The 25299-nt window shown below is 40.9% G+C and overlaps 1 protein-coding gene across 2 annotated transcripts in view; it reads left to right on the top strand.

Moving 5' to 3' along the window:
• LOC105938286 (anosmin-1) overlaps window positions 1–25299 on the top strand; it is an 82711-nt gene that overhangs the window by 22238 nt on the left and 35174 nt on the right. The window lies entirely within an intron of this gene.

Raw genomic sequence — 25299 nt, 5'->3', positions numbered from 1 at the left:
CTGTTCTATGCAAAAATAGCTAAAGCCCACTTTTGTTGGATGGATTGTATCTGTGAACAGAACGTTTTAGGGCTTGCTGTAGTTTCTGAATTGGATTTTGTCCTGATTTTGATCAGGCCATTCTGACACAGGAATATGGTTCAATGCTGTTGTAGCTTCGTCTGTTCTCAAGCCTTGAAGTATTTTACATCCTCTTACAGGTTTGCTTCTAGGATAGGCCTGTATTTAGTAACCTCTGTCTATTTCTCAACTCTATATTTTTTGTCCCTGATGAAGAGAAACATCCCAACAGCATGACACCAGCACCACCGATTTTTAAACGTTGAGGCTGTGTAAACAGGGCGATGTGCATTGTTCTCTTTCTGCCTCACAAAAGGTTGAGTTTTGGTCTGAGCAGAGCACCATCCTCCATGTTTGCTGTATCCCCCCTACATGGCATGCACTGCAACTTAATTGCATACAGGTAGACTATTAACTGAAGGTGCAACTCTGCATGCAGCTTGAAGGGAACAGACGATACACAATATTGGGATCTCCAGAACAAGAGGAGATGAGATTTTTACTTTATTCTTAGTCAAACAATGGCTGCCCATAGTTTTGTTCACACATCTCCACAGTAGCGCATCCACCTTCCAGAGTCCACAGCGACACATACTGCCCTGATTTATGTAAAATTGGCTTCTGAGGAATCCTTGTTCAGTCTAGAATTGTTGAATTCAGATCTGACTAATAATTATTGTAGATTTTAAACTGCAAAGAAACAAATGTTCTATTTAAATGAAAACCCAGTGAACTGGCCCTTTAATATAGTGTTAATACTTTCTTACATAAGCTTTAGCCATTCATGGTTGGTTAATTGCAATATTAATATTCATAATAATCCTATTTATTTGTCATTCCAAATTTGTATATTCCATTGAAATGTGTGCTCTGTATTTAACCCGTCCCTTAGGGAGCAGTGGGGTGCCCGGCCAACATTCTGGGGCTTAGGGTCTTGCCTAGTGGCAGTCTGTGGGATTTGAACCAGGGAACTTACAGACATCCCAGAATGCCCAGTGGACACCACTTCTTCATTTCCCATACAGAGTACTTTGGATCCCGTCTGTTAATTCATCACGGTTGCTTTTGTTCCTAACGAGCACCCATAGATTTGACCAGACAAACCATCTAAAAGTGGGGGGTTCTTCTTCTGTGGTTTTGTGGGAAGAGCTTTTAGCCACCCTAATGGACAGTGCAGCCAGACTTATTATTATTAGCAAAGCAGGAAAAAAAGCTCCTTTTCTTATTTCAAATGAAAAGTATTAAACATAAATACAAGGTTTCAAGTTAACCCCCCCCCCCCCTCCTTCTTGCTACGAGGTCTCGTCACAGCTCCACTATTTTCTCATATTCTAGGTTTTTTTTGCGGATATCAGAGTAAATGGGGCTGAGTGAAAATTCATGCCACTATTTTCAGGTGTCATTTGTAAACTACATTCCATCATTTCTCTTCCATTTCATAGTGAAGGATAACTTTGAATTAGTCGCAGAAAACCCCAGTAAAATACCTTAAAGTTTGAGGTTGTAACAAGTCAGGAGGTCATTGTGTCTCTTTCTGCTTTCTGCTGCTCTTAAACGTATCAAACTAACCTATAAGGACAAATGTTTTTGCAACGCTTGGGATAAATCACATGTGGGCCCTCAGTCTGTTCATCAACCCCTCCATGCGCAGTCGTGATTTATTGAGGAATGCACACTGAGAATTAGCGCAAAACTGATTGTTATTAATTGAATAGTTGGTGAAAAATACAGAGCGGCTGCAGTTTTACATGGTTTCCTAACATTCCTTCATGCGCGCTGCTAATATTAATCACAATCAGTGTCCGATATCAACTGCCTCGCAGAACTCACCCTCTGTGCTCAATTTGTCGATCCCCGTTTTTGAATTTCAAATGGTTTCCTACGTAATTTTCATCTGGCTCGAGTGCAGCAGAGCTATTGGGCTTTCTGCTGCATGTTCAAATGTGAAGGTTACTTCTTTTACCTTTTCTTCCAGCATCCCTTATTAACGTTTGAAGTGGGGTTACAGGGTCTCGCAACAGTGAAAGGACACTTTTTTTTTTTTTTTTTTTTTTTTTTGCATGTTATCACATTACAACAATAAGCTTGAGTGTATTTGCTTAAATGCTATGAAATAGACCAGGACTAAATACTGCATGATTGTGAAGTGAAAGGAAAATGATGCATGGCTTTCAATTTTTTTATTTTTTTTTTACAAAAAAAGCTTGCATAATCAGATCTTTTTTTTTTCTTTTAATCCGATAGCTTTAATTCAAATCTAGTGTGCTCAATTGCCTTAACTAGACAGCTAATTAAGTAAACCGTCTACTTGGTCTGTATGACAACAAAACTACTGTTTTGTTGAGGCGCTAGCAGCATCATCATCAAGATGAAGGGAGACACCAGACAGGTCAGGGATCAGGTTGTGGAGGAGCTAATAGCAGGCTTTAACCCGGGTTTTACTCTCCAACAGAAGCGCAGGTGCGCACGCTGTTTTCGCCGGGCGTTGTCACGCTGTTTCGACGGTTTGTGCGCATCCCAATTTGTAAACAGTCCGCGCGCAGCAGGTGCTGCCCGCCAGACAGGAGGTGCAAGGCAGATTCTAAAAGCATGTTCGTTTCAGCAATTACATGCACGGTTGAATATAGCCAAAAGTGCAACCTTGGAAGCAAAAACCTGTTAGAGGCTGAAAAAAGATTCAAGCGTGGGACGGAGGTTCAGCTTCCGGCAGGACAATGGCCTAAATATAGAGCTGCCGTGGAGTGACACGAATCCCGATCTTGAAGAAGAGATTTCAGATCTTAATGCGGTTTTATCTGGTTAAATAAAGGTTGTTATTATTATTACTTCGGATATCAAAGCGGGCCAGGTCAAAGTCCACGCTTGGATCCAAATGAGAGTTTGGCAAGACTTGGAACCTGATGTACACACTGCAAAAACGGAACTAAAATAGGTCAAATTTTCTTGAAATGAGTGTATTTGTCCTTGATTTGAGCAGGTAAATAAGATTATCTGCCAATGGAATGAGTATTTTGACCCCTAAAATAAGATATTTAGATATTCTGCCCTCTAAATAAGACTATGGAGATGAATTGTTCCTATTTTAAGTGCAAACATTTCATTCCTTTGGCAAATCATCTTATTTACCTGCTTAAATCAAGGACAAATACACTAATTTCAAGAACATTTGACTTATTTTTACTTACGTTTTTGCAGTGCACAGACGCTCTGCATCCACTGTGATTCAACTGGATTTTTCTTTTTTTGTTTTCCTTTTTTTAACAGAGGAATAAGCAAAGAATACAATCTCTAGATGTGCAAAAAGACACAAAAGACACGTCCCAGAGTACTTCCAGCTGAGATTGCAGCAAAACGTGGTTCCACATTATATGTACAAGTTTTGCAAAAGGCTGTGTGTCACTTACTGAGATTCCCTGTTTTATAATCTTTAAGGTAAATCTGCAGGTAAAGCTTCTCTGACTGTTTCTATCACTAAAGGTCTAATCTATCATGTTTTAAAAGTTATGCGACCAGCAGTCTCCCTCCTGGTCACATTGATTGCCAAAATCGGCTCCCAGTCATTCCTTAGAGTTACGTACGAAAACCTGATTTACTGGCTGCAGGTTTTAGACTTAGACTTAGACTTAGAGACTTAGACAACTTTATTTGTCATTTTGTATGCACAGGGTGCGTGCAGAACGAAATTTCGTTTGCATACAGCTTGAAAAATTACGGTAAATTGCAGTAAATTACAGGATAAGGTGCACGCCTTTTTCATCGTCAATCAGCTGACGTTACTGAGACTCCGCAAAGGCCCGTGTAAACCCTCCGCGTTGTGACGAGCGCGCCAGTTAGCACTTCTTCATCCCACGCCTAAAGCTTTAAATACGAGGCTGGATTTTCATGTAAGCCCTTAAAAATAATGACACGCTTGCGCTGCCACTCTGCAGCAGTGGCGCGACGCTCCGCTGCGCTGCCAGTCCGGTTTGGAGGGCTCTCCAGATTAAATTAGTTTAATCGCATCCAAAGGATTCGGTTCAGCTATTCGGGACGCGGTCCAGGGCACGGTGCTTAAGTTTAATTTGGAGAACGAAGTCAATGTTTGGGGAGCAAACATCAACCACACTTGAGCTCCAAATCAATGACTCGAGTGCACACTTGCAGGGCCTGTGTGCAGCGTGTCAAACCGGAGCCATTATTGTCACTCTTAACAGTTCTGCCCAATGGGCCCATGCTGTACTACAGCGGTGCCCCCCCGTGAATAGCTCCGCAGCTGCTGATTAGCCTCTTGACTTCACGAGCAGCTCGCCGTTAAACAGAGAAACAAAAGACTGTATCTCAGGGTGAATGCATCGGGGCTGAAGGTTCCGGATTAAAAAAAAAAAAAAAAAAGCACCCGAGCCCCTGAGAGAGAAACGTGACAAAAGTTACAAAACAAAGATGTTGTGACCCTTCTACAATCTTGTCTGCATTTTAGGAAATCAAAACCTTTCTGTTTTCCATTTGTGATTATAGAGTCGTTCCCGGCCATCTCCAATGCGGCGTCTAGAGTCGGCCGGCGCTTTCAGGCTCGACCATTGTCATGATAATTAACCCGCTTACCCCGCTCTCTCCGCAACAGAGCGAGGTGGCATTTGAGGAGTCATTACCATGCCGTACCACCGGACCGGCAGACAAGCCGCATTCAGCAGGAAGAGGCCGAGGAAGCACACAGCGGGCGTTTCCACGGGCTATTATCATTAATTTGACCAACTGGCTGAGCTCAGAACTTAAGGAGTTTGGATGGACTACTTTTTAAGCCTTAAAAGCTCCCCAGCTTTCAGTTTTTCTGCTGTGGGCAAAGCAAAATCTAAATTAATTTAACGTGTTACACCCTTTGACAAAGGAGTGTTTTACCAGCTGCAGTAAACAGTCATTGCATATACAAATATATTAATTTGAAACTTTTAAGGGGGGGGGGGGGGGGGGGATGTCACAGTGGCATGATTTAAGAGCGTACAGTTTCAATATATTTTTTTTAAGCGTTAACTGGTTGCACATCCCCACTAATCCCCACTAATCTTTGCTAAAATGTCCCCGCAAGTTAGAGCTCGACCACACCTTGTTGAAATCCTGCCTGGATATTAGAGGCCTCTTTATCAGACGTGGCAGAGTGCGTTCAAATTGATTCTTCTTTGACGAGGACCTGACTATAAAGTGTAAGGCCGGGCAAGTTTTAATTATATACCACCGGTTGTACGCCAAGATATCCAAAAATCAAAGGGAGGGACGTTAACATAAAAGCCTTTAAGCTATGCTTTAAAAGAGCTGTGTGTGTGTGTGTGTGTGTGTGTGTGTGTGTCAAACGCTTTTAAAAGCATTGCTTAAAAACAAATGATGAGCAGCCAATTGAATTTAAATCTTACGCTTCAATCACTCATCAGAAATTGGGTAAACAGTTCATCAGTCCGATTATTTAATCGGGAGCTGCAGTAAACAATGATTTCACTCCTGCTTTACAGAAACCAACATTTTCTACTCTTAATTTCTCAGGGATTTTTTCCCCCCGTAGCTGGGGAGCATAGAAACTAAAGGGGCCCTTCCCTTGTTTGGTTCTCATCTTGGGAACACCAAATGGTCTCCAATGACCCGAGGGGTCTGTATTGTTCGCGCTTGACAAGCAACTATGTTTTGGGTCAAAACCATTTTGGGCTTTGTTGACCAACAGCAACATTTTTTGAAATATACCTCTCCTTCTACAAATAGGGTGCCGTTGTCGTGATTTAGGAACTGGTGTGTGATATGAACCATTTTCCAGGTGTGGGTCAGGACTCTGGCAGAAGCCGTTTGGATGAACTTCAGCTGGCTGATTGGTTGTTTTACTGAGACCAGTAAAGACACCATTACAATAGTCGAACTTGCAGAAGCTAAAAGCCTGCACCAATTGTTATGCGTTCAGTTTCGACAGGAAACCCCTTTTTCCCCTGCCAATGTTTTCAAGATGATAGTAAGGTAATTTAGTGCCAGACTTTATGTGGTTGTTAAAATTGAGGTCAGAGTCCAGAATGACACCAAGGTTCCTGTATTGACCTGGGGGAAATTCTGACCCACCCTCCCCAGCGATATTACGGATAGGGGTGTAAATCACCAGCTTTATCATGATACGATGTTATATTGATTTGTTTGGATAACAATATGATATTTGCCAATATAACAAAGGCTGTTACCATTTCCCATCGATGCAATTGGTATGATGCAGTATCACCTGCCCATCTAACTTTATTATTTACAATGATGTTAACGCACAAAAAATGTACTTGACCAATTTACTTCTAAGCAGACATTTAAATCAAAAACAACATTCTTCTAATTTTAAAATAATAATAATAGATCACCTGTTCACTTTAGTCTCGTTCCTTGTGAATTTCAAAATAAGGTTGCATCCTAAAAATGACGATAGGGATTGATATTTTCATTTTGCACCATTAAATCTATGTATCAATGTGGATCGATGTATTGTTACACCCCTAATTTTGGATTCTGTGGCTACAGGGGCTAAGGTCCTCTTTGAAGCCTGATGTTTGCCTGGTTAATCCTGACTAACATCGAGCCGAGTTGTTGTCTTGTTGCACAGAAACTGTTTCTCTCAGAAAACACATTGGTCAGTTCCTCACATGGAAAAACAAAATGCTGCTGGAGAAAACTTTCATTTGATCTGACAAGACAAAGATTGAGCTAATTAACCACAATGACAAGAAGTTTATTCAGATTAAACGACATTAGGCTTTTAAATCTGAAACATCTTAGTGTCAGGTATGGTGGTGGCAACATCATGATAAGGGTCGTTCTCGCTGTACAAAGTGGGTGAATAATGAAGTCTGAATTCAACCCCAAAATTCTTCAACGTTGCTTTAATCAACAGCTAGACTACTGAAACATGAACATAGTTGTTTTTTTTAATTTTTTGGATGTGTGATAAATTATCACACATAATGGAGGCTCCCATTAATCTTTTTGAATGGCCTCGACCTCAACTGTATGGAAGCCCGTTTCCGCCACATGAAAGTAAAAAAATGGCACATAGAAAGTCATAATTATGAGATACAAAGTCATAATTATGAGATACTAAGTCATAATTATGAGATACAAAGTCATAATTATGAGATACAAAGTCATAATTATGAAATACTAAGTCATAATTATGAGATACTCAGTCATAATTATGAGATAAAAAGTCATAATTATAAGATACTAAGTCATAATTATGAGACAAAAAGTCATTATGACATACCATAGCAGTTGGAGACTGACCTTTGCGTAACAGCAGGTATTATCAGATTCTTATATGCTCCAGAAACTTACAGTAGCTTGCTTTTTCTATATACATCCTCTCTTTTTGAGGATGGGAAATAGACAGGGATCCGTTTGATCTGTATGCACCAAAAATGTTGGATGAATGGTCTAGTAACAGACAGGGAAACAGTTCGAGTTCTTCTAAGCTTACTAGATGGCAAAGGAGGTGACCTAAGGTCAAGAAATCGACTGCGGAGACGAGTTTACCATAGTTGTGGTAAATATGACTTAGTATCTCATAATTATGACTTTTTATCTCATAATTATGACTTTTTATCTCATAATTATGACTTAGTATCTCATAATTATGACTTAGTATCTCATAATTATGACTTTGTATCTCATAATTATGACTTTGTATCTCATAATTATGACTTGGTATTTCATAATTATGACTTAGTATCTCATAATTATGACTTTCTATGTGCCGTTTTTTACTTTCATGTAGCGGAAACGGGCTTCCATACAACTGTGTTGAAAACTTGTGAACTATGTTGATATCTGGAAATCAACCAAATGAAACAGACTCTACAAATTCTGATCATCAGACCATTCAAATATGAAGTCAGGCATCTGTTGGTTGCATATAAAAAAACTTCGAAAAGCTTTCAGTTTCTCTCAGACTTGCCATGGGGGCATTTACCCATAAGATTGTGGGGTTGTGAGTTTCTGTTTGAGCCCGCTGTGGGTTTTTAAGTCTGAATCCATGACAAAACCCCTCAATAAATCCAAATTTGTAAACCCATCTAATAAAAAAAAAAATCATTCAAGCTGAAAGATGTGTAATCATCCTACTGAGGTTAAAACAACAATATTGAAATCCCCTAAAATGCATAACAGCGTAACTGATCATTTTAAGGGTTTTCTTTGCACCGTCCTTGTGATTCATGCTCCACATCAAATGCCACGACTAACTAAAGGCGGTAAAATTCTTCTTTGCAACAATGTGACACGCTTCACTTCTCAAATGTCCCTCAGAAAAGGATCTGTGGAAAGGACATTGGGTTTATGTAAGGTGGCCAACAGGGCAGTGCCCATCAATAAGGATGTCCAAGGGCGAGAGTTGTACTTTTCTTGCACGCAATATCTGGAACATGTTAAAAACTCTCAATACATTAAAAAAGATCAAAATATAGATGCCTCCAAATTTAGATGTTCTCTGTATTTATGTCTAAAGCATTTCACAACTAAAAGCTTATAAATTCAGCTTTGTCTGAGTCACAATTTGAAAGCAAATGAGACGTTCCTTCTGTTCTTTCTAAACCGTCGAACGCTAAGCTGCGGATCCCAGCACAAGAATAACAAGTGTTTACTCTTTTGATCGCACGTACCCTTCGTTTGCACGTCTCGGAGGCTTTGGAGCGGTTTTCCCGATGAACAATAATCGGAATGCTACTATGTCACATTCAAAAGTGTCTTTCAAAGCCCACTGTCAAGCTCCCCCCACCAAAAAAAAAAAAAAAAAACCCTTCCCTGCGAGCTCCCCCACATTTTCTCACGGCAAAATAAAATGATCAACCTCTGTCGTCTTTTGTTCTGTTTTTTTTTTTTTTTTTTTCAGGGTCTTTTCCGAGGCTTGTTTGCGAGTTCAGGAATGGCAAACACTTTCCCTCGCAGGTTCTGCAGTGAGTCACCGAAGAGTCTTTTGTGCTCATCTCTATCCTTCTGGGTTTGAAAGTTTATTTTGAGGCGCGCTGAAAAGACGTGATGAAGTGGGCGGCGGTCGGTAGTTTTACAGCTGGGGCATGACTGGGATTGTTAGGTTGCTTGGACGGACTTCAAAGCAACCTTTTGGTCATGTTGAGGCCAGACATTCATAGCAACTCGCTGCGTTAGTCACATTACCAGCACCAACGCCTCGGAGCAAGCTAGGCTTGAAAATCAATCTGTCACGTCGGCTGCGGCTGGATCGGCTCTCCCCCCGGTGTTTGCAGAAGAAGTCCTCGCCAGTTTTTTTTTTTTTTTTTTGCTGGATTATTTGACTTTCAGTTTGCGATCATGTAAAGAGGCAACTCTGTAGCTTCTCTGAACACATTCCACTTATTTTCTTTCTTTTTATCTAGTAGGAGGCAGCGTGTCAGAGAGAGTGTGGTATGTGTGGGTGGGTGGCAGAGGAGTGTGAAGCTGGGCTGGTCAGTCCCAGCAGGAAAGGCCTGATCTGGACATGGTTGTTAAGTTTCATTGGCTAACAGGGAGGGGGGTCGCTTCATTGGCTGCTATCTGTGCTGCTCATTATTCACATGGTGGGTGGCAGCAGGGAACGAAAACCCCCCACGACAGGCAAAAAAAAAAAAAAAAAATACCAAAGACGTGGCTATAGGAGAGGATAGAAGCAAAGTAGGCACGCAAATGTCAAGACATGATAAAAATACCACGGTTTCACTGTAGTTACACATGATCTAATTACTTTTATTTAACAACGCAGAGAAACTACAATTGCTTCTTCTACTGCTCGAATGATGTTTTGGAATGTTAATCTATTTAGTTTTTTTTAGTTCCAACAATCAAAAATGATTAATCAAAATAAATCGGCAATTCAAGAAATATGAGCAGAAAAGGCTAGATAGCAAAAAGCCAAGAGTGAAATAAATGTATCACATCTTTTAATGATACATTCTACAGTGACCAAAATGTTTCTTTTTCTTCCCCTGACATCGAGCAGCACTAACAACATAAGGATTATCCTGGTTATAATAATGTGATCCATAAAATCAGTTTCCTTTGAGTTTATACATAGAATAGCAAAAATATGGAATAAAATTAACATTTAGCTCTGTACCGTTCTGCTCTTTACAGCTGTAGACGACTGTCAAACATTTGCATATCCGCTGTTTTTTTTCTTCCAAAGACACACTGGAAAAAGAACTCTCTTAGCATCACCTTACTAAGGATTTGAAACCAGCATACATAATTTACCCACTAGTTTGGACAGGCTGCCACAGATTGTTAAGATAAAAATAAAAAAAAAAACCCTGTTGTATTATTGCTGCAGCTTTCACGTTGCACAAGTGTTACACTGCCATAGTACTGATGCAACTACGACTCAAATCTCATAGCAATGATCCAGTAATAACATTACCGGTAGTTTTGTACGCAGTTTTCATGCTACACAATTCTGGCTACAATGGTGTAGATCAAAGGGGCCTCGTCAAGCATTATGACATACAAAACCTATATGCCAGTAGGTTTTCTGATTAACGTATTGTGTCCTGTTGGCTTAGTATATTTATTTTCTGTGTTTTACACACAAAATGTTGCATACCGAAAGTACGATATTGCACATGCGTGCAATGAGTAAACAAGTCTATTTTCATTCTTCCATGTGAAAGGTAATGCCAGTGAATCTGGTTTGTACTGCGAATCGGCTGGTCCAGTTCCATGCAGCACATGACTAACCCTAACCATGTACAGTAGATCAGGTTGGTCTTTGACCAGGCCGAGCTGTCACTTTACTGCCAAGCATTGCTGGACGGTCTACTGGCTCTTACAGAGGCTGCAGCAATTGTCGCCATCTTGCTTTCTGATAGTCTCGCGGTACAGCCGGCAGATGGCACAACAATGCTTGTATCTGCTGATCGCGCCTGGTGTAAAGTTCCTTTCAGGCTCAAAAAGGACTAAGTAAACACTATCAGGATGAACGCTTGGCATATTTTGTTTTATTGAAGACGAATATATGTTTTCTCTTTATGGTTAACATATATGACTAGGCCCCTTTAAAACATCTCAGCATGTCAGATGCTTGAAACTGAAACTGAGGGTTTTACCCATTTTCCGTTCAGTTTTGCTAATAATTTTCTAAAAGTTTGGAGGACACTTCATTCATTCACTAATGTTTTAATTAATAGATGTAAATGTCTCGTCAGAAGTAACAAACACATCCCGAAAACAGATAACTGAATTCAACAGCCTTGATCCCAATATGGGGGTTTCAGATTGAGGACTAGAATGTGATGTTCCATAAACCACCAATCAGGCCCGAAATCTGGGTGTAGTGATGGACTCAGACCTGAACCTTCAAAAGCATCTAAAGACAATTACAAGGTCGGCTTTCTATCACCTGAGGAACATTTCTAGGATTAAAGGACTGATGTCTCAGCAGGATCTGGAAAAACTAATCCATGCGTTTGTTTTTAGTAGAATTGATTACAGCAACGGTGTTTTCACAGGTCTGTTAAAAAAGTGGATCAGACAGCTACAGCTGATCCAGAACGCTGCTGCCCGCATCCTCACTAAGACTAAGAACGTAGAGCCCATCACACCAGTTCTAAAGTCCTTACACTGGCTCCCTGTATCTCAGAGAATAGACTTTAAAATACTTCTGTTAGTCTATAAATCCCTAAATGGCTTAGCTCCTAAATACATCACAGACTTGTTATCAGTGTATCAACCCTCCAGACCACTAAGGTCTTCTGGCTCCAGCCTACTCTGCATACCTAGAACCAGAACTAAACATGGAGAAGCAGCATTTAGTTCCTATGCTCCTCTTATCTGGAACAAACTTCCAGAAAACTGTAAAAGTGCGGAAAGCCCGAGTTCCTTTAAATCGAGATTAAAAACACATCTGTTTAAAATTGCCTTTGACTGTTCTAGTTAAACAGTTTTACTGTTTTTAATGTTCTTTTTTGTTACTACATTCTATCCCTACTTGCTTTTATTCTATTTTCTATCTACATTTTATTATTTTGGTATATCTTAATCATGTAAAGCACTTTGTATTGTCTTGTACTGAATTGTGCTATATAAATAAATTTGCCTTGCCTTGCCTTGCCTTGCCATAAAAAACCTTAATTTTCTCACATTTAGTCCTGTATAACATGTTTTTAATAAGCCAGAACACATGGCAAAATAGTAAACAGCAGCTTAATACTGTTAGTATAACAAATTGATATAAAATAAGTGTGTCTGCAGTGTCGTACTATCGTCACATCATGGCTGTTTGAGTTTTTTTGTGCCTTGAAATATTTCCAAAAAGCCAAATTTGTGTTTCTTGCAAGCAAGGAAACATTGAAGGATTCTTCTTTTAGATGTCTGACTTCTGTCAGTGCCTCCATAAAAAAGATTTTTAAACCGTATGACGGAAACTTTAAGTGGCCATCAGTACGGGGACATTTTTAAAACCACGGCACACCATGACACCGCTGACTATCCCGTGCTTAAAGCAAAAAAGTCCGTCCGGACTGCAGCTGATCGTCCGTCGCTGGTGAAATCCTAAATCCAGCACGACACACGCAGAGGCAGAAATGCACTCTCCGCCTCCGTGCCTCTCCTTATCTCCAAGAGCATGTACGGTTTCGAAATAGTGGTCATTTATTTTTTTTCGCGATAATCCAACTTTCACAAGATAGCCCGATTTTCCATGTTCTCCCTGTCAGACGGGATTTCATTCTCTTGAAGGATTAATGCAATCAAAGCTGCTGCGAGAAATCCTCTTTCGGGAATAATGACCAGTCACACCGACACAATCTGCCGCCGTCCGAGTGTTTACTCTCAATCTGTCGGTGCATTGGCTGAAATGCATGTCACGTCGAACCCGCTCCCGCGTCTTTTCCTGACCTCCTCGCGTACTTGGGAGGTGCAAAAAGTAAAAAAACAAACAAACAAACAATTTGGCAGCTTTGTTTGTAGTCATTAATATTTTGTTTCCATGTTGACACGAGTCACATTGGTGGAAGGAAGATTAGGTTGTAAGAATCTTATAGCTGATGTACTTGGAAGATGGGGGGGCTTATCACTGTTCCAGCTCTGCTCAAAGCTGCTGCATCCCACTGATAAATAACAGAGATTGTGTCTGACAGTTTCAGGACGATGGGAAGTCAGAATTTATGCCAAAGACTGGCTGATCAACAGCTCCCTTAACCTCCACCTTGGGGATGATTGCCTGAGCAGACCGATTTTGATACTTTCCTGACTGAGCACGTACGAGGAATAAAGAAATCTGCTTTTTTTTTTTTTTTATTGTCGGAGCTTCTGTTTGTTTCCTCCAGCTAAGCAAATGGAAAAGTTTCCCTGCTCAACATGCTCAGGTTCGCCCCCTTTCTGTTCTGCACTAGGAAACAAAAATAAAAAGAGAATCGCTTCCCTCCTTAAAGAGCGGAGGCTGTATTGTGTTTCTGTTTGGAAGCCGGCGCGTCGTTGCTCAATCTGGAAGTAACACCCCTCGCAGACACAGAGTCCAAAATTGGAAGCTGGAGAGTGGCAAGCAGGATTAGTGTTTTTGAAAGTTTCGAAAAAGCAAATTAGAGGAGATGGTGTTGGAATTTGACCGGAGCACGGGATTAGGACGGCTTTCTTCTTGTTGTTGGCCTACTTTGGGACAGAATCTCCAAGTCTGGTCTCATTTGATTTGAGGCAGGAGGAGGTGGGGGGGGGGATTTAGACGGCTTGAACGGTCACTGCAAGGACAAACATTTCTCTCGTTTATCATCTTAATCTCCAGAGACTCACATCGACTTGGCAGGATGTGTTTTTCATTCCCCTGTGGGGGAAGCCGTAAGATCATCGCTGTTGATGTGACTCCACCGTATTGACAGTTTTGAAGTCAACGCTGTCACAGAAGTGTTTTCTTCATGTGTGATAGCATTAATCAGTGTTAAGCATGTAGAGGATTTCTGCGGTGTAGAAAAAATGTCGACAGGGTCACAAAATTAGGCGTTAAGAAATTAATCTTTATCTCTAGTCGTAGAATTGATTAATTTGTGCATTTAAACTACAAATCTGGGATATTGCAATAATCTGAAGTGTCTGCAGACAATATATCCATGCTGATAGTGGAGGCGGAAAGAAGAAACATGTTACAAGCTGAGTTAAGAGAAAGTCATATCAGCTGAGAAAATACTGAAAAGAAAAAGACAAAATACTAACTAACTAAGATATAAAGTGAGTGAGTGTGGTATTATTATAAATATACGTTTAGGTAACTGGTTGCGTTTGAAGCGATTTACAGATTAAGTCAATTGTGTTTTTTTTCATATTGAATTGTTGACGTTTTTCTCAATCACCTGTTCATTAGGGTTGTGCCTGAGGAAAACTCATTATTGAACAGCTTTTATTTGTAACAGAAAAGCAGCAGGCTCTTAGCCGGCTAACCTTTGTTTTAAAATGGCGTTATCTTAATTAGAGCAATGGGTGGCACTGTACATTTGCAAGTGAATTGAAAACTTTCAGAACTACATTTTCTTGGCCTGAACCGGAGTTTGGATGAACTTTCACAACTGAAAGAAACAAGTATCCAAGGAAACAAAACTGTGGTCTGGTTGAAGCAGACCGACCAGTTAAATTGTAAACAAGGGGAAAGTTTAGCAGCCACCTGTCAGCCAGCTGACTGGCTCAGGTGGAGGAGTGGCAGCACAGCCTGTCTGAAAGAAACTCTGCAATAAGAGGACAGAGAAAGTGTCAGATTGACCAAAGACTGAAGATTCACCCATAACTTAGTTGAGGAGTGGGCAACTTGCTGCGGTTGTCACCGGTTCAACTCCTGACCTCAAGGCTTGGGCTGCATGTCTCTATCACTCTCCTGTCTGAAAACTGTGAATAGAGACCACTATTTAGATTTTATATACTTTGGTTCTGGTGACCGGCCCATGACCTCTGATAACTCATGGTTACATAGCTTTTTTTTCCTAACAATTATTATAGCACAAAATTAGTGTCTTTTGTAATCCAGTGAAGCAGCAGCAGACCCACAGCTGAGTTGTGTTATTCTGTGTCTCCTGCAGGTGAAGAAACTCCATCACCTTCTCTGTTGTGTCTTTTTTAAAAGGACTTTAAACCATAGGAAAAGCTTTAGTTTTTTTTTTTAAAACCTAACCGCGTCGGTATGATGGTTTGTAAGCAAACACAGCAAGTCTTGCTCATGTTTTTCACACAGCAGCAGAGAGGGTTTGGTTTTCCCATGCCAAGTGTCCTGCCGGCCTCCTTATCAACAGCCTGACCCCATGTGATGGATACATCCCAGTCAGTCTAATTGTGATGAAACGCAAACCGAGCCCAGAAGCAGGTGATAACTGAGGTTCTAGTTACAGCCACCGTCATTTCGGCTCCTTGTCACCGCAGAACACAAGGCGAGTTATCAGAGGACCTGTAAGAAAATGAGCCCCTGCGCTGTGTGCTTGTGAGGCTTTAGTCATTAAGTATTAATTGAACGGCTATTGCCTTTTGTAGAAGACTAAGCACAGTTCTGGCTTGGCTGTGTGGGCCTTTTTTTCCTCATAAATAAGGCAAGCACCTCTGATTGTGGGGTAAATGTATAATTCATGCACTGCCCCTCCTGCTCCTCCTCTCCGTCTTCTCACTTTCTGCCAAGCTATTCCTTTTCAGCTCTTCCTTGTCTGCGCCCTCAACTGCATTTAAATTAATAATTAAAGCGATGCTCGAAGAATGTCAGCGATACCACCTGCTGGTTTCCTTTTCGGCCTCTTCGGCTGATTTCACCAACAAGAAAAAAACACAAAACAAAGCGGTGTTGAAACATTTAAATTGAATTCAGTCCCACGAAACGTTGAGAAATGCTGCTGTTTAGCAGTGTGAGATGGGGAAAATGGATATAAGGAGGGAAGAAGCAGCTGGATGCAGTTCAATAAAGGACTTCATTAACTGATCATCAGCAAGCGTGACCTCCTCCTTTAAAGCAGGGGCCTTGGCCCTTCGGCGGTCAGGTCACTGTTAACACGCTGCTAGGGAGGAAAGTTATTGCCAATGACTTATGAGAAGCGACTGTTGCTGTAAATCAATCTTGGAAGGTTGCAAGACCAAATAGTTTGGAGTCCAACATTTTACAGTAAGAAGGATTGTTCACAAGACGGAGCCGTTTCATTTGTTGCCAATCTTCCCAGGAGTTGACGTCTATAAAATTCACCCCAAAGTCAGATTGTGCATTGGTTAATGAAATAGAAAAAAAAACAAAAAAAAACAACAGCAACAACAACAATTGGCCCAGTTTAAGCTAGCAGACTACGTTAATTCAATTCAATTCAATTTTATTTATATAGCGCCAAATCATGAAACATGTCATCTCAAGGCACTTTACAAAATCAAGTTCAATCATATTATACAGATTGGGTCAGATTATACAGATTGGTCAAAAATGTCCTATATAAGGGAACCAGTTGATTGCATCAAAGTCCCGACAAGCAGCATTCACTCCTGGGGAAGCGTAGAGCCACAGGGAGAGTCATCTGCATTGTACATGGCTTTGCTGCAATCCCTCATACTGAGCAAGCATGAAGCGACAGTGGGAAGAAAAACTCCCTATTAACGGGAAGGAAAACCTCCAGCAGAACTGGGCTCAGTATGAACAGTCATCTGCCTCGACCGACTGGGGTTACAGAAGACAGAGCAGAGACACAACAAGAGAGACAAAAAAGCACAGAAGCACACATTGATCCAGTAATCTGTTCTACATTAGATGGTAGTAGCGGGTGAGCCGTCTTCTCTGGATGATGTCACAGTTAACAGAACGCCAGACCAGGTGTACCTACTATGAAGAAAAAGAGAGAGAGAGCAAAAAGTTAAAAGCTGAAATGACGACAGTCATTTCAATGTCATACAATGCAAAACTGAAGAACAGTAGAAATCAGTAGAGTGAGAAAATTAGACCCTGATGTCCTCCAGCAGCCTAGGCCTATCACAGCACAACTATAGAGATAGCTCAGGGTAACATGAGCCACTCTAACTATAAGCTTTGTCAAAAAGGAAAGTTTTAAGATTAGTCTTAAAAGTAGACAGGGTGTCTGCCTCACGGACAAAAACTGGGAGTTGGTTCCACAGGAGAGGAGCCTGATAGCTAAAGGATCTGCCTCCCATTCTACTTTTAGAGACTCTAGGAACCACCAGCAGACCTGCAGTCTGAGAGCGAAGTGCTCTGTTAGGAACATACGGGGTAATCAGAGCTCTGATATATGATGGAGCTTGATTATTAAGGGCTTTATACGTTAACACTTTTCTAACTTTTTAGCCATGAACGTTGAGTATTTGTAGCATCTTTGGAAGTGCTGCCAGGCACGCCTCCTCCCTCACCCCCCAATAAATTAGCAAAAATACAGCAGCACCACTCAGGTCTTTAAATTATGCTTCTGAATGAACAATGGGGCTTGTGGAGCAGCCTGCTTTGGACAGTTCAATGAAACCAAAGTAGAGATTTGTGACCACAATACTATTGGGAGAAAACCAAAATGCAGCAAATCACCACCTCAACCTTGAACTGATCATCAAACATAGTGTTGGAGGGGTATCGCTTGGCCTCGTTTTGCAGCCACTGGACCTGGGAACCTTGCAGTCGTTGAGACGACTTGATTATAAAGGGTTTGTACAGTATTCTAGTGTCAAATGTAAGACCATCTGTCGGACAACTAAAGCTTTACTGAATTTGGTCGATCAACAGGACAATGATCTCAACAAGATAAAAAACTGGTTATTTATACTTTAAATCCATGTAACTGATAGACTGCATGTTTTTTTTTTTTTTAGCATGACTAAATTAGCATTGCATTGCAAAGTTTTGTGTGCGGCTTTGGCTACACCAAGCTAAACAGAAAGCGATCATCCTTTACATGCTGTCATTGTTGACGTTTCTGTATTGTCTCACAACATCCTTTCCTGCCCCTGTTGGTTTCCCGTTAATTTGTCTACCCGCCTCAGTCCTGGTGCCCGCGGCGGCTGATATGAATTACGGGCGTAGCTTCCGGTCAGCTGGATCAGAAAGGCGGTTTTCCGTGGTGTGTGCAAACAGACGTTGTTTCTCAAAATGATCACAAAACTAATGTTTTGGAAACATAACCCGAAACAAGAATGATCTGCTCCGTCTAACTGCATAATAAGGCACCTACCAGTGGTCCGTTTTTCTGTTTTCCCTTAAACTAACAGACCATGACTAATAAAGCTCTGCAGAGTATTTAATATTCAATTCACTTATTTATTTTTGGATGAGATTCAGCTTTGAGACGCTCACAAAATTATATTCCCACTCACATTTTTTTTCCTCCTCGCTCCCAAATAAAATCTTGAATTTAGATAAGCACAGTCCTGCTGATGGAAAAATTTATTTGCGCTCATCGAGTGTGGAATTACTAACTCGTATCTGAAGAGTGCATGCTGTTAATCTTTTTGATCAAGCTGATCCAACCCACTGTCTGCTCAGCATATACCTTTGCTGATTTAGCATCGGGCAGTAATTAAACCCAGAATATCTCAGACTTGACATGCTGTAAGGTCACATTAGGTTAAAGAAACAGTGTCTAGACTTTGTAGCAGCTCATGTAGAAGGTATCTTCTTACTGTTTTGCAGCTCTTTGGAATTTAACTGCACATCAGAGGCATATCAGAAAGTTTCTACGCACATATGATTTTATACTCAATCAGATCATGGCTCAAGAGTTCGATGAAATATGCTTCATCCCGGTTAGTCTGTAAAGTTATTCAGTGCTACGACTGAGAGTATGGGAGACGAAAAGAGGGAAACCAAACGCTGGTCACATCCACGAGATCGCGGGAGGAACTTGGAACGACATTCCTTATTTGGTCTTTGTTGATTCATTTAGTTTTTTTTTTTTGTTTTTTTTGCGCATATTTCAAGAGGTTGGTGCACTGCTGTTCTGTGTTCAGCCTGACAATATACATTTGTGAAATTTGAAATAGTCACTAGACTGGACTCATCACTGGAAAGAAGAAATCATTTATACGTCCAAATATCTGTGCGTGGGCAGCACAACAGTTGGCAAAAAATAGCAAGGAGGACCATGGGATCACTGGTAAGATATATATATATATATATATATATATATATATATATATATATATATATATATATATATATACTTTCCAGAAGTTGTGTATTGGTGGACAGAGCTGGAATGCGTGCAGGTGGTCATCAGTGGTGTTGAGTGCATAATTATCTGATTCAGTCATGACTTACGTCCTGTGTTGTGTGAGGTGTGTTCTGTGCATGGTCTTATATTGTGCTACCTGTGTACGATGCTAGTAATGGTAAAAATGTTATTGCTGACTTTGTTCCAGACTTTGTTTGTCTCCCACATTTTCTTGACAATTGACTTTTCGCCATTACAGAATCTTTCCACCACTCTCTCTGAATGTTAGCATTTAAGCCACTAAACATTAAAATCACCTGTGGCTGTTCAGATTTATTAACAAAATACTGAGCTTAAATACTTGACACTTAAATATAAATTAACTACTGTATCTGGGATGATAGGATGCCAAATAGATGTTATCAAATTCCCCTGAATAAATGCATCAGACCAAAATAATAAAACAAAATGTAATTGCTTTTACTTAAAAAAATAAAAATAAATTTACTACAGCTGCTAAACCAATATCACACATTGATAATTATTTATAGTAACATTGTGTGTAGCTTATATATATTCTTGTGAGCAGCATTGTGTCAATAGCTTTCAAGTGATGAACTTATTGTGCAACATAATATACCTTCTTTTCACTCTGCTTTAAAATGCTTATATTAGCTGGTTAATCAGTCAATCCATCAGCTGCTGTGATGAGGTTCTACATCATGACCACATGCAGTTTTTGTGACGGTAAATATCTTCGAGCACCTCAGTTAATCTTACTTGTGAGCAATGTGAAGTGTAGGAGCTGATTGGCAGTATGCAGCAGCAGGTGGGGGAGGGGCATGCTATATGCTGTAGCTTTCTCTGGCATTCTCATTAAACAGACTGTGAACCCTTGGAAAGGGTAGAATAAACAATGTGTAACATTTTTTACATAACTTTTTTTTAAATCTTTCATTAAATCCCTGGTTGCAAAGTTGCCTTTAACAAGTGGGCAAAAGATTTGTATCAAACATACATCAACTATTTTAAGATTTCTGACAGGCCTCAGGACGCCCCTTAATGATTGTGACTGGAAGTTGTCGGGTCCTTGAGTTTTTTGCTTCATTAAGCTCCCAATAAATGTAGTTTTATTGCATTTATTAATTTAGAAAACGACACTCTAAACACCAGACTTCTTAATAAATCTCAGTTAATAAGTTTCGCTCTCAAAGTTTAAAGTTTTCACTCTTTATGGGGCTCTTATGGCAGTCAGAGGAAAACTGAGCGTACAGAAGGCTATGAGAACACAATGCAAGAGGGGTCTATAAGGTTTGTCTAGAACTGCAGAATATATCTAGCCGAGGTCGTCATTGCAGCTTCTTTGTGTGCAATATTGCAATTAAGAAAGACTGGATAATATCTGAGGTGCCGTGCATTCAAACGCTTTCTCTATTTGACCACCCGAATGGACTTTCACTCCCTGATTTAGGTCCTTTTCCTAAAGCTCATGAGGAGCTGTGGCATCAATATTATTGAACAGACAGACAGCAGTGGGTTAATTACAAAGGATACTGTCATATTACATAATAATGTCCCATTTTAAGGTCTTCAGCGTATAGTGCAGTTTTAGTCTGGCATTAAAGACTAAGAAAGGTTGAGAACTTTCTGAATGATACAAAGAGAATATGAGCAGTCTTATTCATTTTTTTTAAAATGAGAGAACCATGCAGTAGTTTTAAATGTTCCTTGTTTTGTTAGTTTGGACTTCGTAGAGATGCAACAAGTAGTCTGCTTAAAGGTGGGAAAAATCCACCCTCATTTTCTGTTGAATTCAAAACTGCTACCTATGTCAAAGAACATGCAGTACATTTCTCTCTTTTATATGTCATAATTCCTTTAGAAAAATCTGATTTGATTGAAATGGGAACAGGCAGGTTATGCCTCTGATCATTGCCTTGCAAATCTACATGAATAATCTACATGAATCTACATGAATAATCCAATTAAAGTTCCTTGGAGGGGAAAATGGCCAAACTTATCCTTTAATATCTCTTCTAAGTATCAACTCATCAACTTTTATTGCACAACAAAACCAATGCACCGTAGTTTTATCTTCTCTATCAGTTTATATTAATAAAACTACAAAGAATAATCTGCTTGAAACCATAGAAATTGTCAGTCTTAAGTGGCGACACAAACCAGGAATCGGCGTAGCAGCAGAGTGGCTGGACAGGCGTTGTATACCCTTAGATCCTAACTGATGCTGTGCAAAGGAAGTCTGCACTGCTGTGCTCCTACGTGCCGAAAACCATCACTCTCAGCACGGGCACGGCTCGTTCAGTGTGAGGAGGAGTATAGAGTGGAGCGGTAAAGTCTTACGGATGTGTCTCAGAGGCTTATTCAGGAAAATATACTGTTTTTGTTTAATTCAGTCCAGATTATTAGCGTAGGACAAATTCAAACCAAATGTTATCTTAAGGCACTAGCTTTGAAAAGTCAATAAACTCGATGCAAATAGAATTACATTTTTTTTTCTCCAAAGAAGCTGAACGAAATTCAATCTCATTCATGTACGTCTCAATCCAATTCAGTTATTATATTAGTATTTAAAGCATGTTGAAAAACTTCATCTACCTAAGAGACCGCGTATGGATTATATTGATTCTTCTTTTTGGTGCAATGCTTTGTCCTGATGGCTCCCTGGGCGGCGGGTGACTCTGTAGACGAGGACTGCCTTCTAACAGGAAGAGACGCGGAGCAGGACCGGCCTCAGGAAGAGGCGGCCATCTGCCGCCACCGGCTGGAGGAATGAGAGGGCAGGAAGGGGACACAAACAAACGCAGAAACATCAGACATTGAATAATTGTCAAGGAAGGCGGTTAATTGCTGCAATAATATAAACATGCAATGGAGAGAAAATAGATTAGTTCGCAGCGTTGGGGAACATAATCAGCAGTTTGCAGGATGTCGTGATAACTGTTCTGTATCCGATTCCGCTTGAAACTTCAGGGACAACAAGAAACCCTGCAGCTTGAGAGCAACGTCCCTTTTTTTTTTTTTTTTTTGCAATAATGTGAAATTTCTGCTGTAATGCAGAGGTGAGAGGAACGGGTTTTCATTATGGGTCGTATGTCATATACGTAGAGTAGATGTGTAAAAGTCTGTTAGGACAAGAGTTTGAAATGATCAGATACATAAACTGAGCCCATCCTGATGCTTATATTATTTGTCCTGTAATAATATTATATACTGGAAGCTTGTAAAAAAAATAAAAAGTTCGAGGCCGAGCACAGAGCCCTGGAGATGTCCATGGCAAACTATGAATCAGCTGTTTTCTAGGAAGATGGCGTTAATCTGTATAATCTTTTATTTTTGTGGTATTTGGTGGTCATCCAAGAATTACGGACAGTCAAGCTGTTGATAAAAATCATACATGCTTTTGTCCAGATTGAATTATGCCACATCCACCTTATGGAACGAGTGACTGCTTAAGAAATCAAGCTGAACGTTGCCTGTTATGTGATGCAACTAAGAGGTGAAGGGAAATCCTTGATTAAGGTTTTAATTTTCTCATATTTTCTTGTGAGATCATTGTCCAGCGTCTGTTATATTGAAGGCTAAACATCCAACTTCAGCTTGTCTTGCGTAGGCCCAGAGAGAAGTCCAATTAAAGGTTGAATAAAGACGTTATGATCACTAACACATGGGCGTCCGTGTAAAAGGGGAAACGGGGTGAGAAGCGAAGACGCTGAGATGGTGAGGCGGTATCTGTTTCACCAAAGCGAAAGAGAGAGAGAGAGCAGGAATCTACTCATCATTGGGTCGATGGATATGAGCAGAAAGCTGCTGCTATAATTGAGTCTGGTGGCAGAAAAGCATGAAAAGCACCAGGGTAGCAAAAAAAAGAGCCGTAACTCGATTTGACCGGTGGTGAGATTTACAGCATGTGTGATAAACAGCAGCCCGTATCTGGCGCTCTCTGAGGGGGGCAGGAAGCAGCGGGACAGCAAAGGCACCTTGTAAATAATCTTTGGCACCAGCGGAGCCTGACGCTGACCCATCAGGTGCCCGGATCAATATGTTCAACTTTTAAGCCTCGGGCAGACGTACCCGGCTCTTTATTCCAGCAGGTCGTGTGTGCTGAATCGAATTTAGGAAGTCAGAGAAACAACCGTCACACAACCCCCGGTGTGTGTATGTAAATGCGCTCAGGCGAAAATGGGGGGGGGGGGGAAATGTCATCCGCGTCGGCATGAATAACGGTCCGCATACATTGTGTGTTGTAACGCCCCAGGGTAACCTTAGCTGGTAGCTGTTCATGCTTCATAAACCGAAGCAAAACTCTCGCCTGACATTTTATATGTGGACTCTTTCCACGCTCGCTGTTATTTCAGTCACTCACTGGGGGCACCGAGTGTTTTTATGATGGGTGGGGATGCTGTGATGGAGAAAGGCAGTTCTCAAAGCATGCGCCACAACCAGAAGCCCCCCCCCCCCACCCACCCGCCTCAGCGCTTACCCACTCCCCTCCTCACCTCGTCTCCAGCATGAAAAAAAAAAAGAGTGAAGATGTGCTGTGGCGTTGGCTGCCATTCAGCCTGGGTCCCTCAGCGACCCCACAGAATGCCTCTAACCCCCCACCAGAGTAACAACCGCTGCATTTTATTACAGCGTGAAATGGGGAGTGAAAGACCGCTATGGATGCTCCCACTTAGCCATGCAGAATGTGTCACCGTCGGGCAGGGCGATAAGAGGACAAAGAGGAAATCAGACGCTCAAACGAACGCTTCTTTCCAGGCTCAAAGCCCCATTAAGGCGAAGCGGCACACTGGTGCTCTTATGCGTTTCGGTGGCGGGCGTTTACGCTTCCTTGGGTGAAATTAGTCCTGAAATATGTTAACATCACATAACACGATGACATGCATTCCTCGTGTGACTCAAACAGATGGCGGCTGCGTCGCCAGCCGGAGAAATGTGCTTGAGGGAGACCCAACGCCGGCACCGCCGCCAAGCACAGGCGCTGCGTCCAGCTCAGTTGTGTCCTCTCTGCTCCAGTTCCTCGGTGTATTTTCCCCAATAAAGTGCCAGAAGTCAAGCACTAGGCTATTAGCGCAGCAAGATGTTAAAAGATGTTTGTTGGGAGGTAGGGTTTTTTGTTTTTATTTATTTAGCATTAGGATTTGCACCAAAAAAAAGGGCTGACCTAGCACATTTTAAAGCTTGAACATAACTTTCAAAAGTGGTCAAACCCCTTTAGCTTTTCTCACATTTTGTTTTTAGTTTCTTTTAGCTTTTTCAATATTAGGATTTTTTTTTTATCAAAGTAGTTTAAAAAGATATATGTTTTTTTTTTTTTTGGCTATTAAAAGTGAGATGTAAATTTAATTACACCTCCCTTTAGTCGCATAACCCTAAATAAAATCCACAGGTAACAATCGCCTTTAGAAGACAGCTAACCAAGTACACATGCGTGTAATTGAATATTAGCATAACTGCTTTTTATCTAAATGTTTCTCAGGTTTGTTAGAGAAGTGTAATTTGTTTGCTGCACTAATCTGGGAGGAGCGGCAAGAAGAAAGCAACTCATGAGAGACAGCTATAAGAGTTTGCCTCAAGACAAGTATGGCAAACAGCAGACATATTTAATAAGGTGGCCCAGGTCAGATGCTAAAGATGCTGTGCATGTGGCAGAAACCTTCCCAACAGGAACATGAGTGCGGCAGCATCGTATGTGGATGCTTATCTGAAGGGGCAGGGTCAGAGTTGATGGAACGATGGGCTGAGCTAAGTAAAGGACAATCCTGGAAAGTAAACAGGTGCGGCAAAAGCCTGACGTTCATCTTCCAGTGGGAAATATACCATAAAACACAGAGCAGGAGCTGCAATGTAACAGTGTAGATCAAGCCCCCAAGAGCCCACATCCTAGAGGTTTTTTTTTGATGCCTTGGTTTTAAAACGCCTGAATCAAATGAAACGCTCATTATGAGGCTTGTTCTGAAGAACATGATGGTAAACTGAGGTAATTCAGTTGTGTTGGAGCCAAGATACATCTAAGATAGGCAGGACACCAGCTATTGAGGACTGGAGTTGACCAATTTATAAGGAGTGATTCAAAGCCCAGACCTAAATCCAACAGAGGATCTCT

This window comes from Fundulus heteroclitus, chromosome 7 (assembly GCF_011125445.2).
Source record: "Fundulus heteroclitus isolate FHET01 chromosome 7, MU-UCD_Fhet_4.1, whole genome shotgun sequence".
NCBI classification, from domain to species: Eukaryota; Metazoa; Chordata; class Actinopteri; order Cyprinodontiformes; family Fundulidae; genus Fundulus; species Fundulus heteroclitus.
This window is presented reverse-complemented; position numbering and strand designations above follow the sequence as displayed.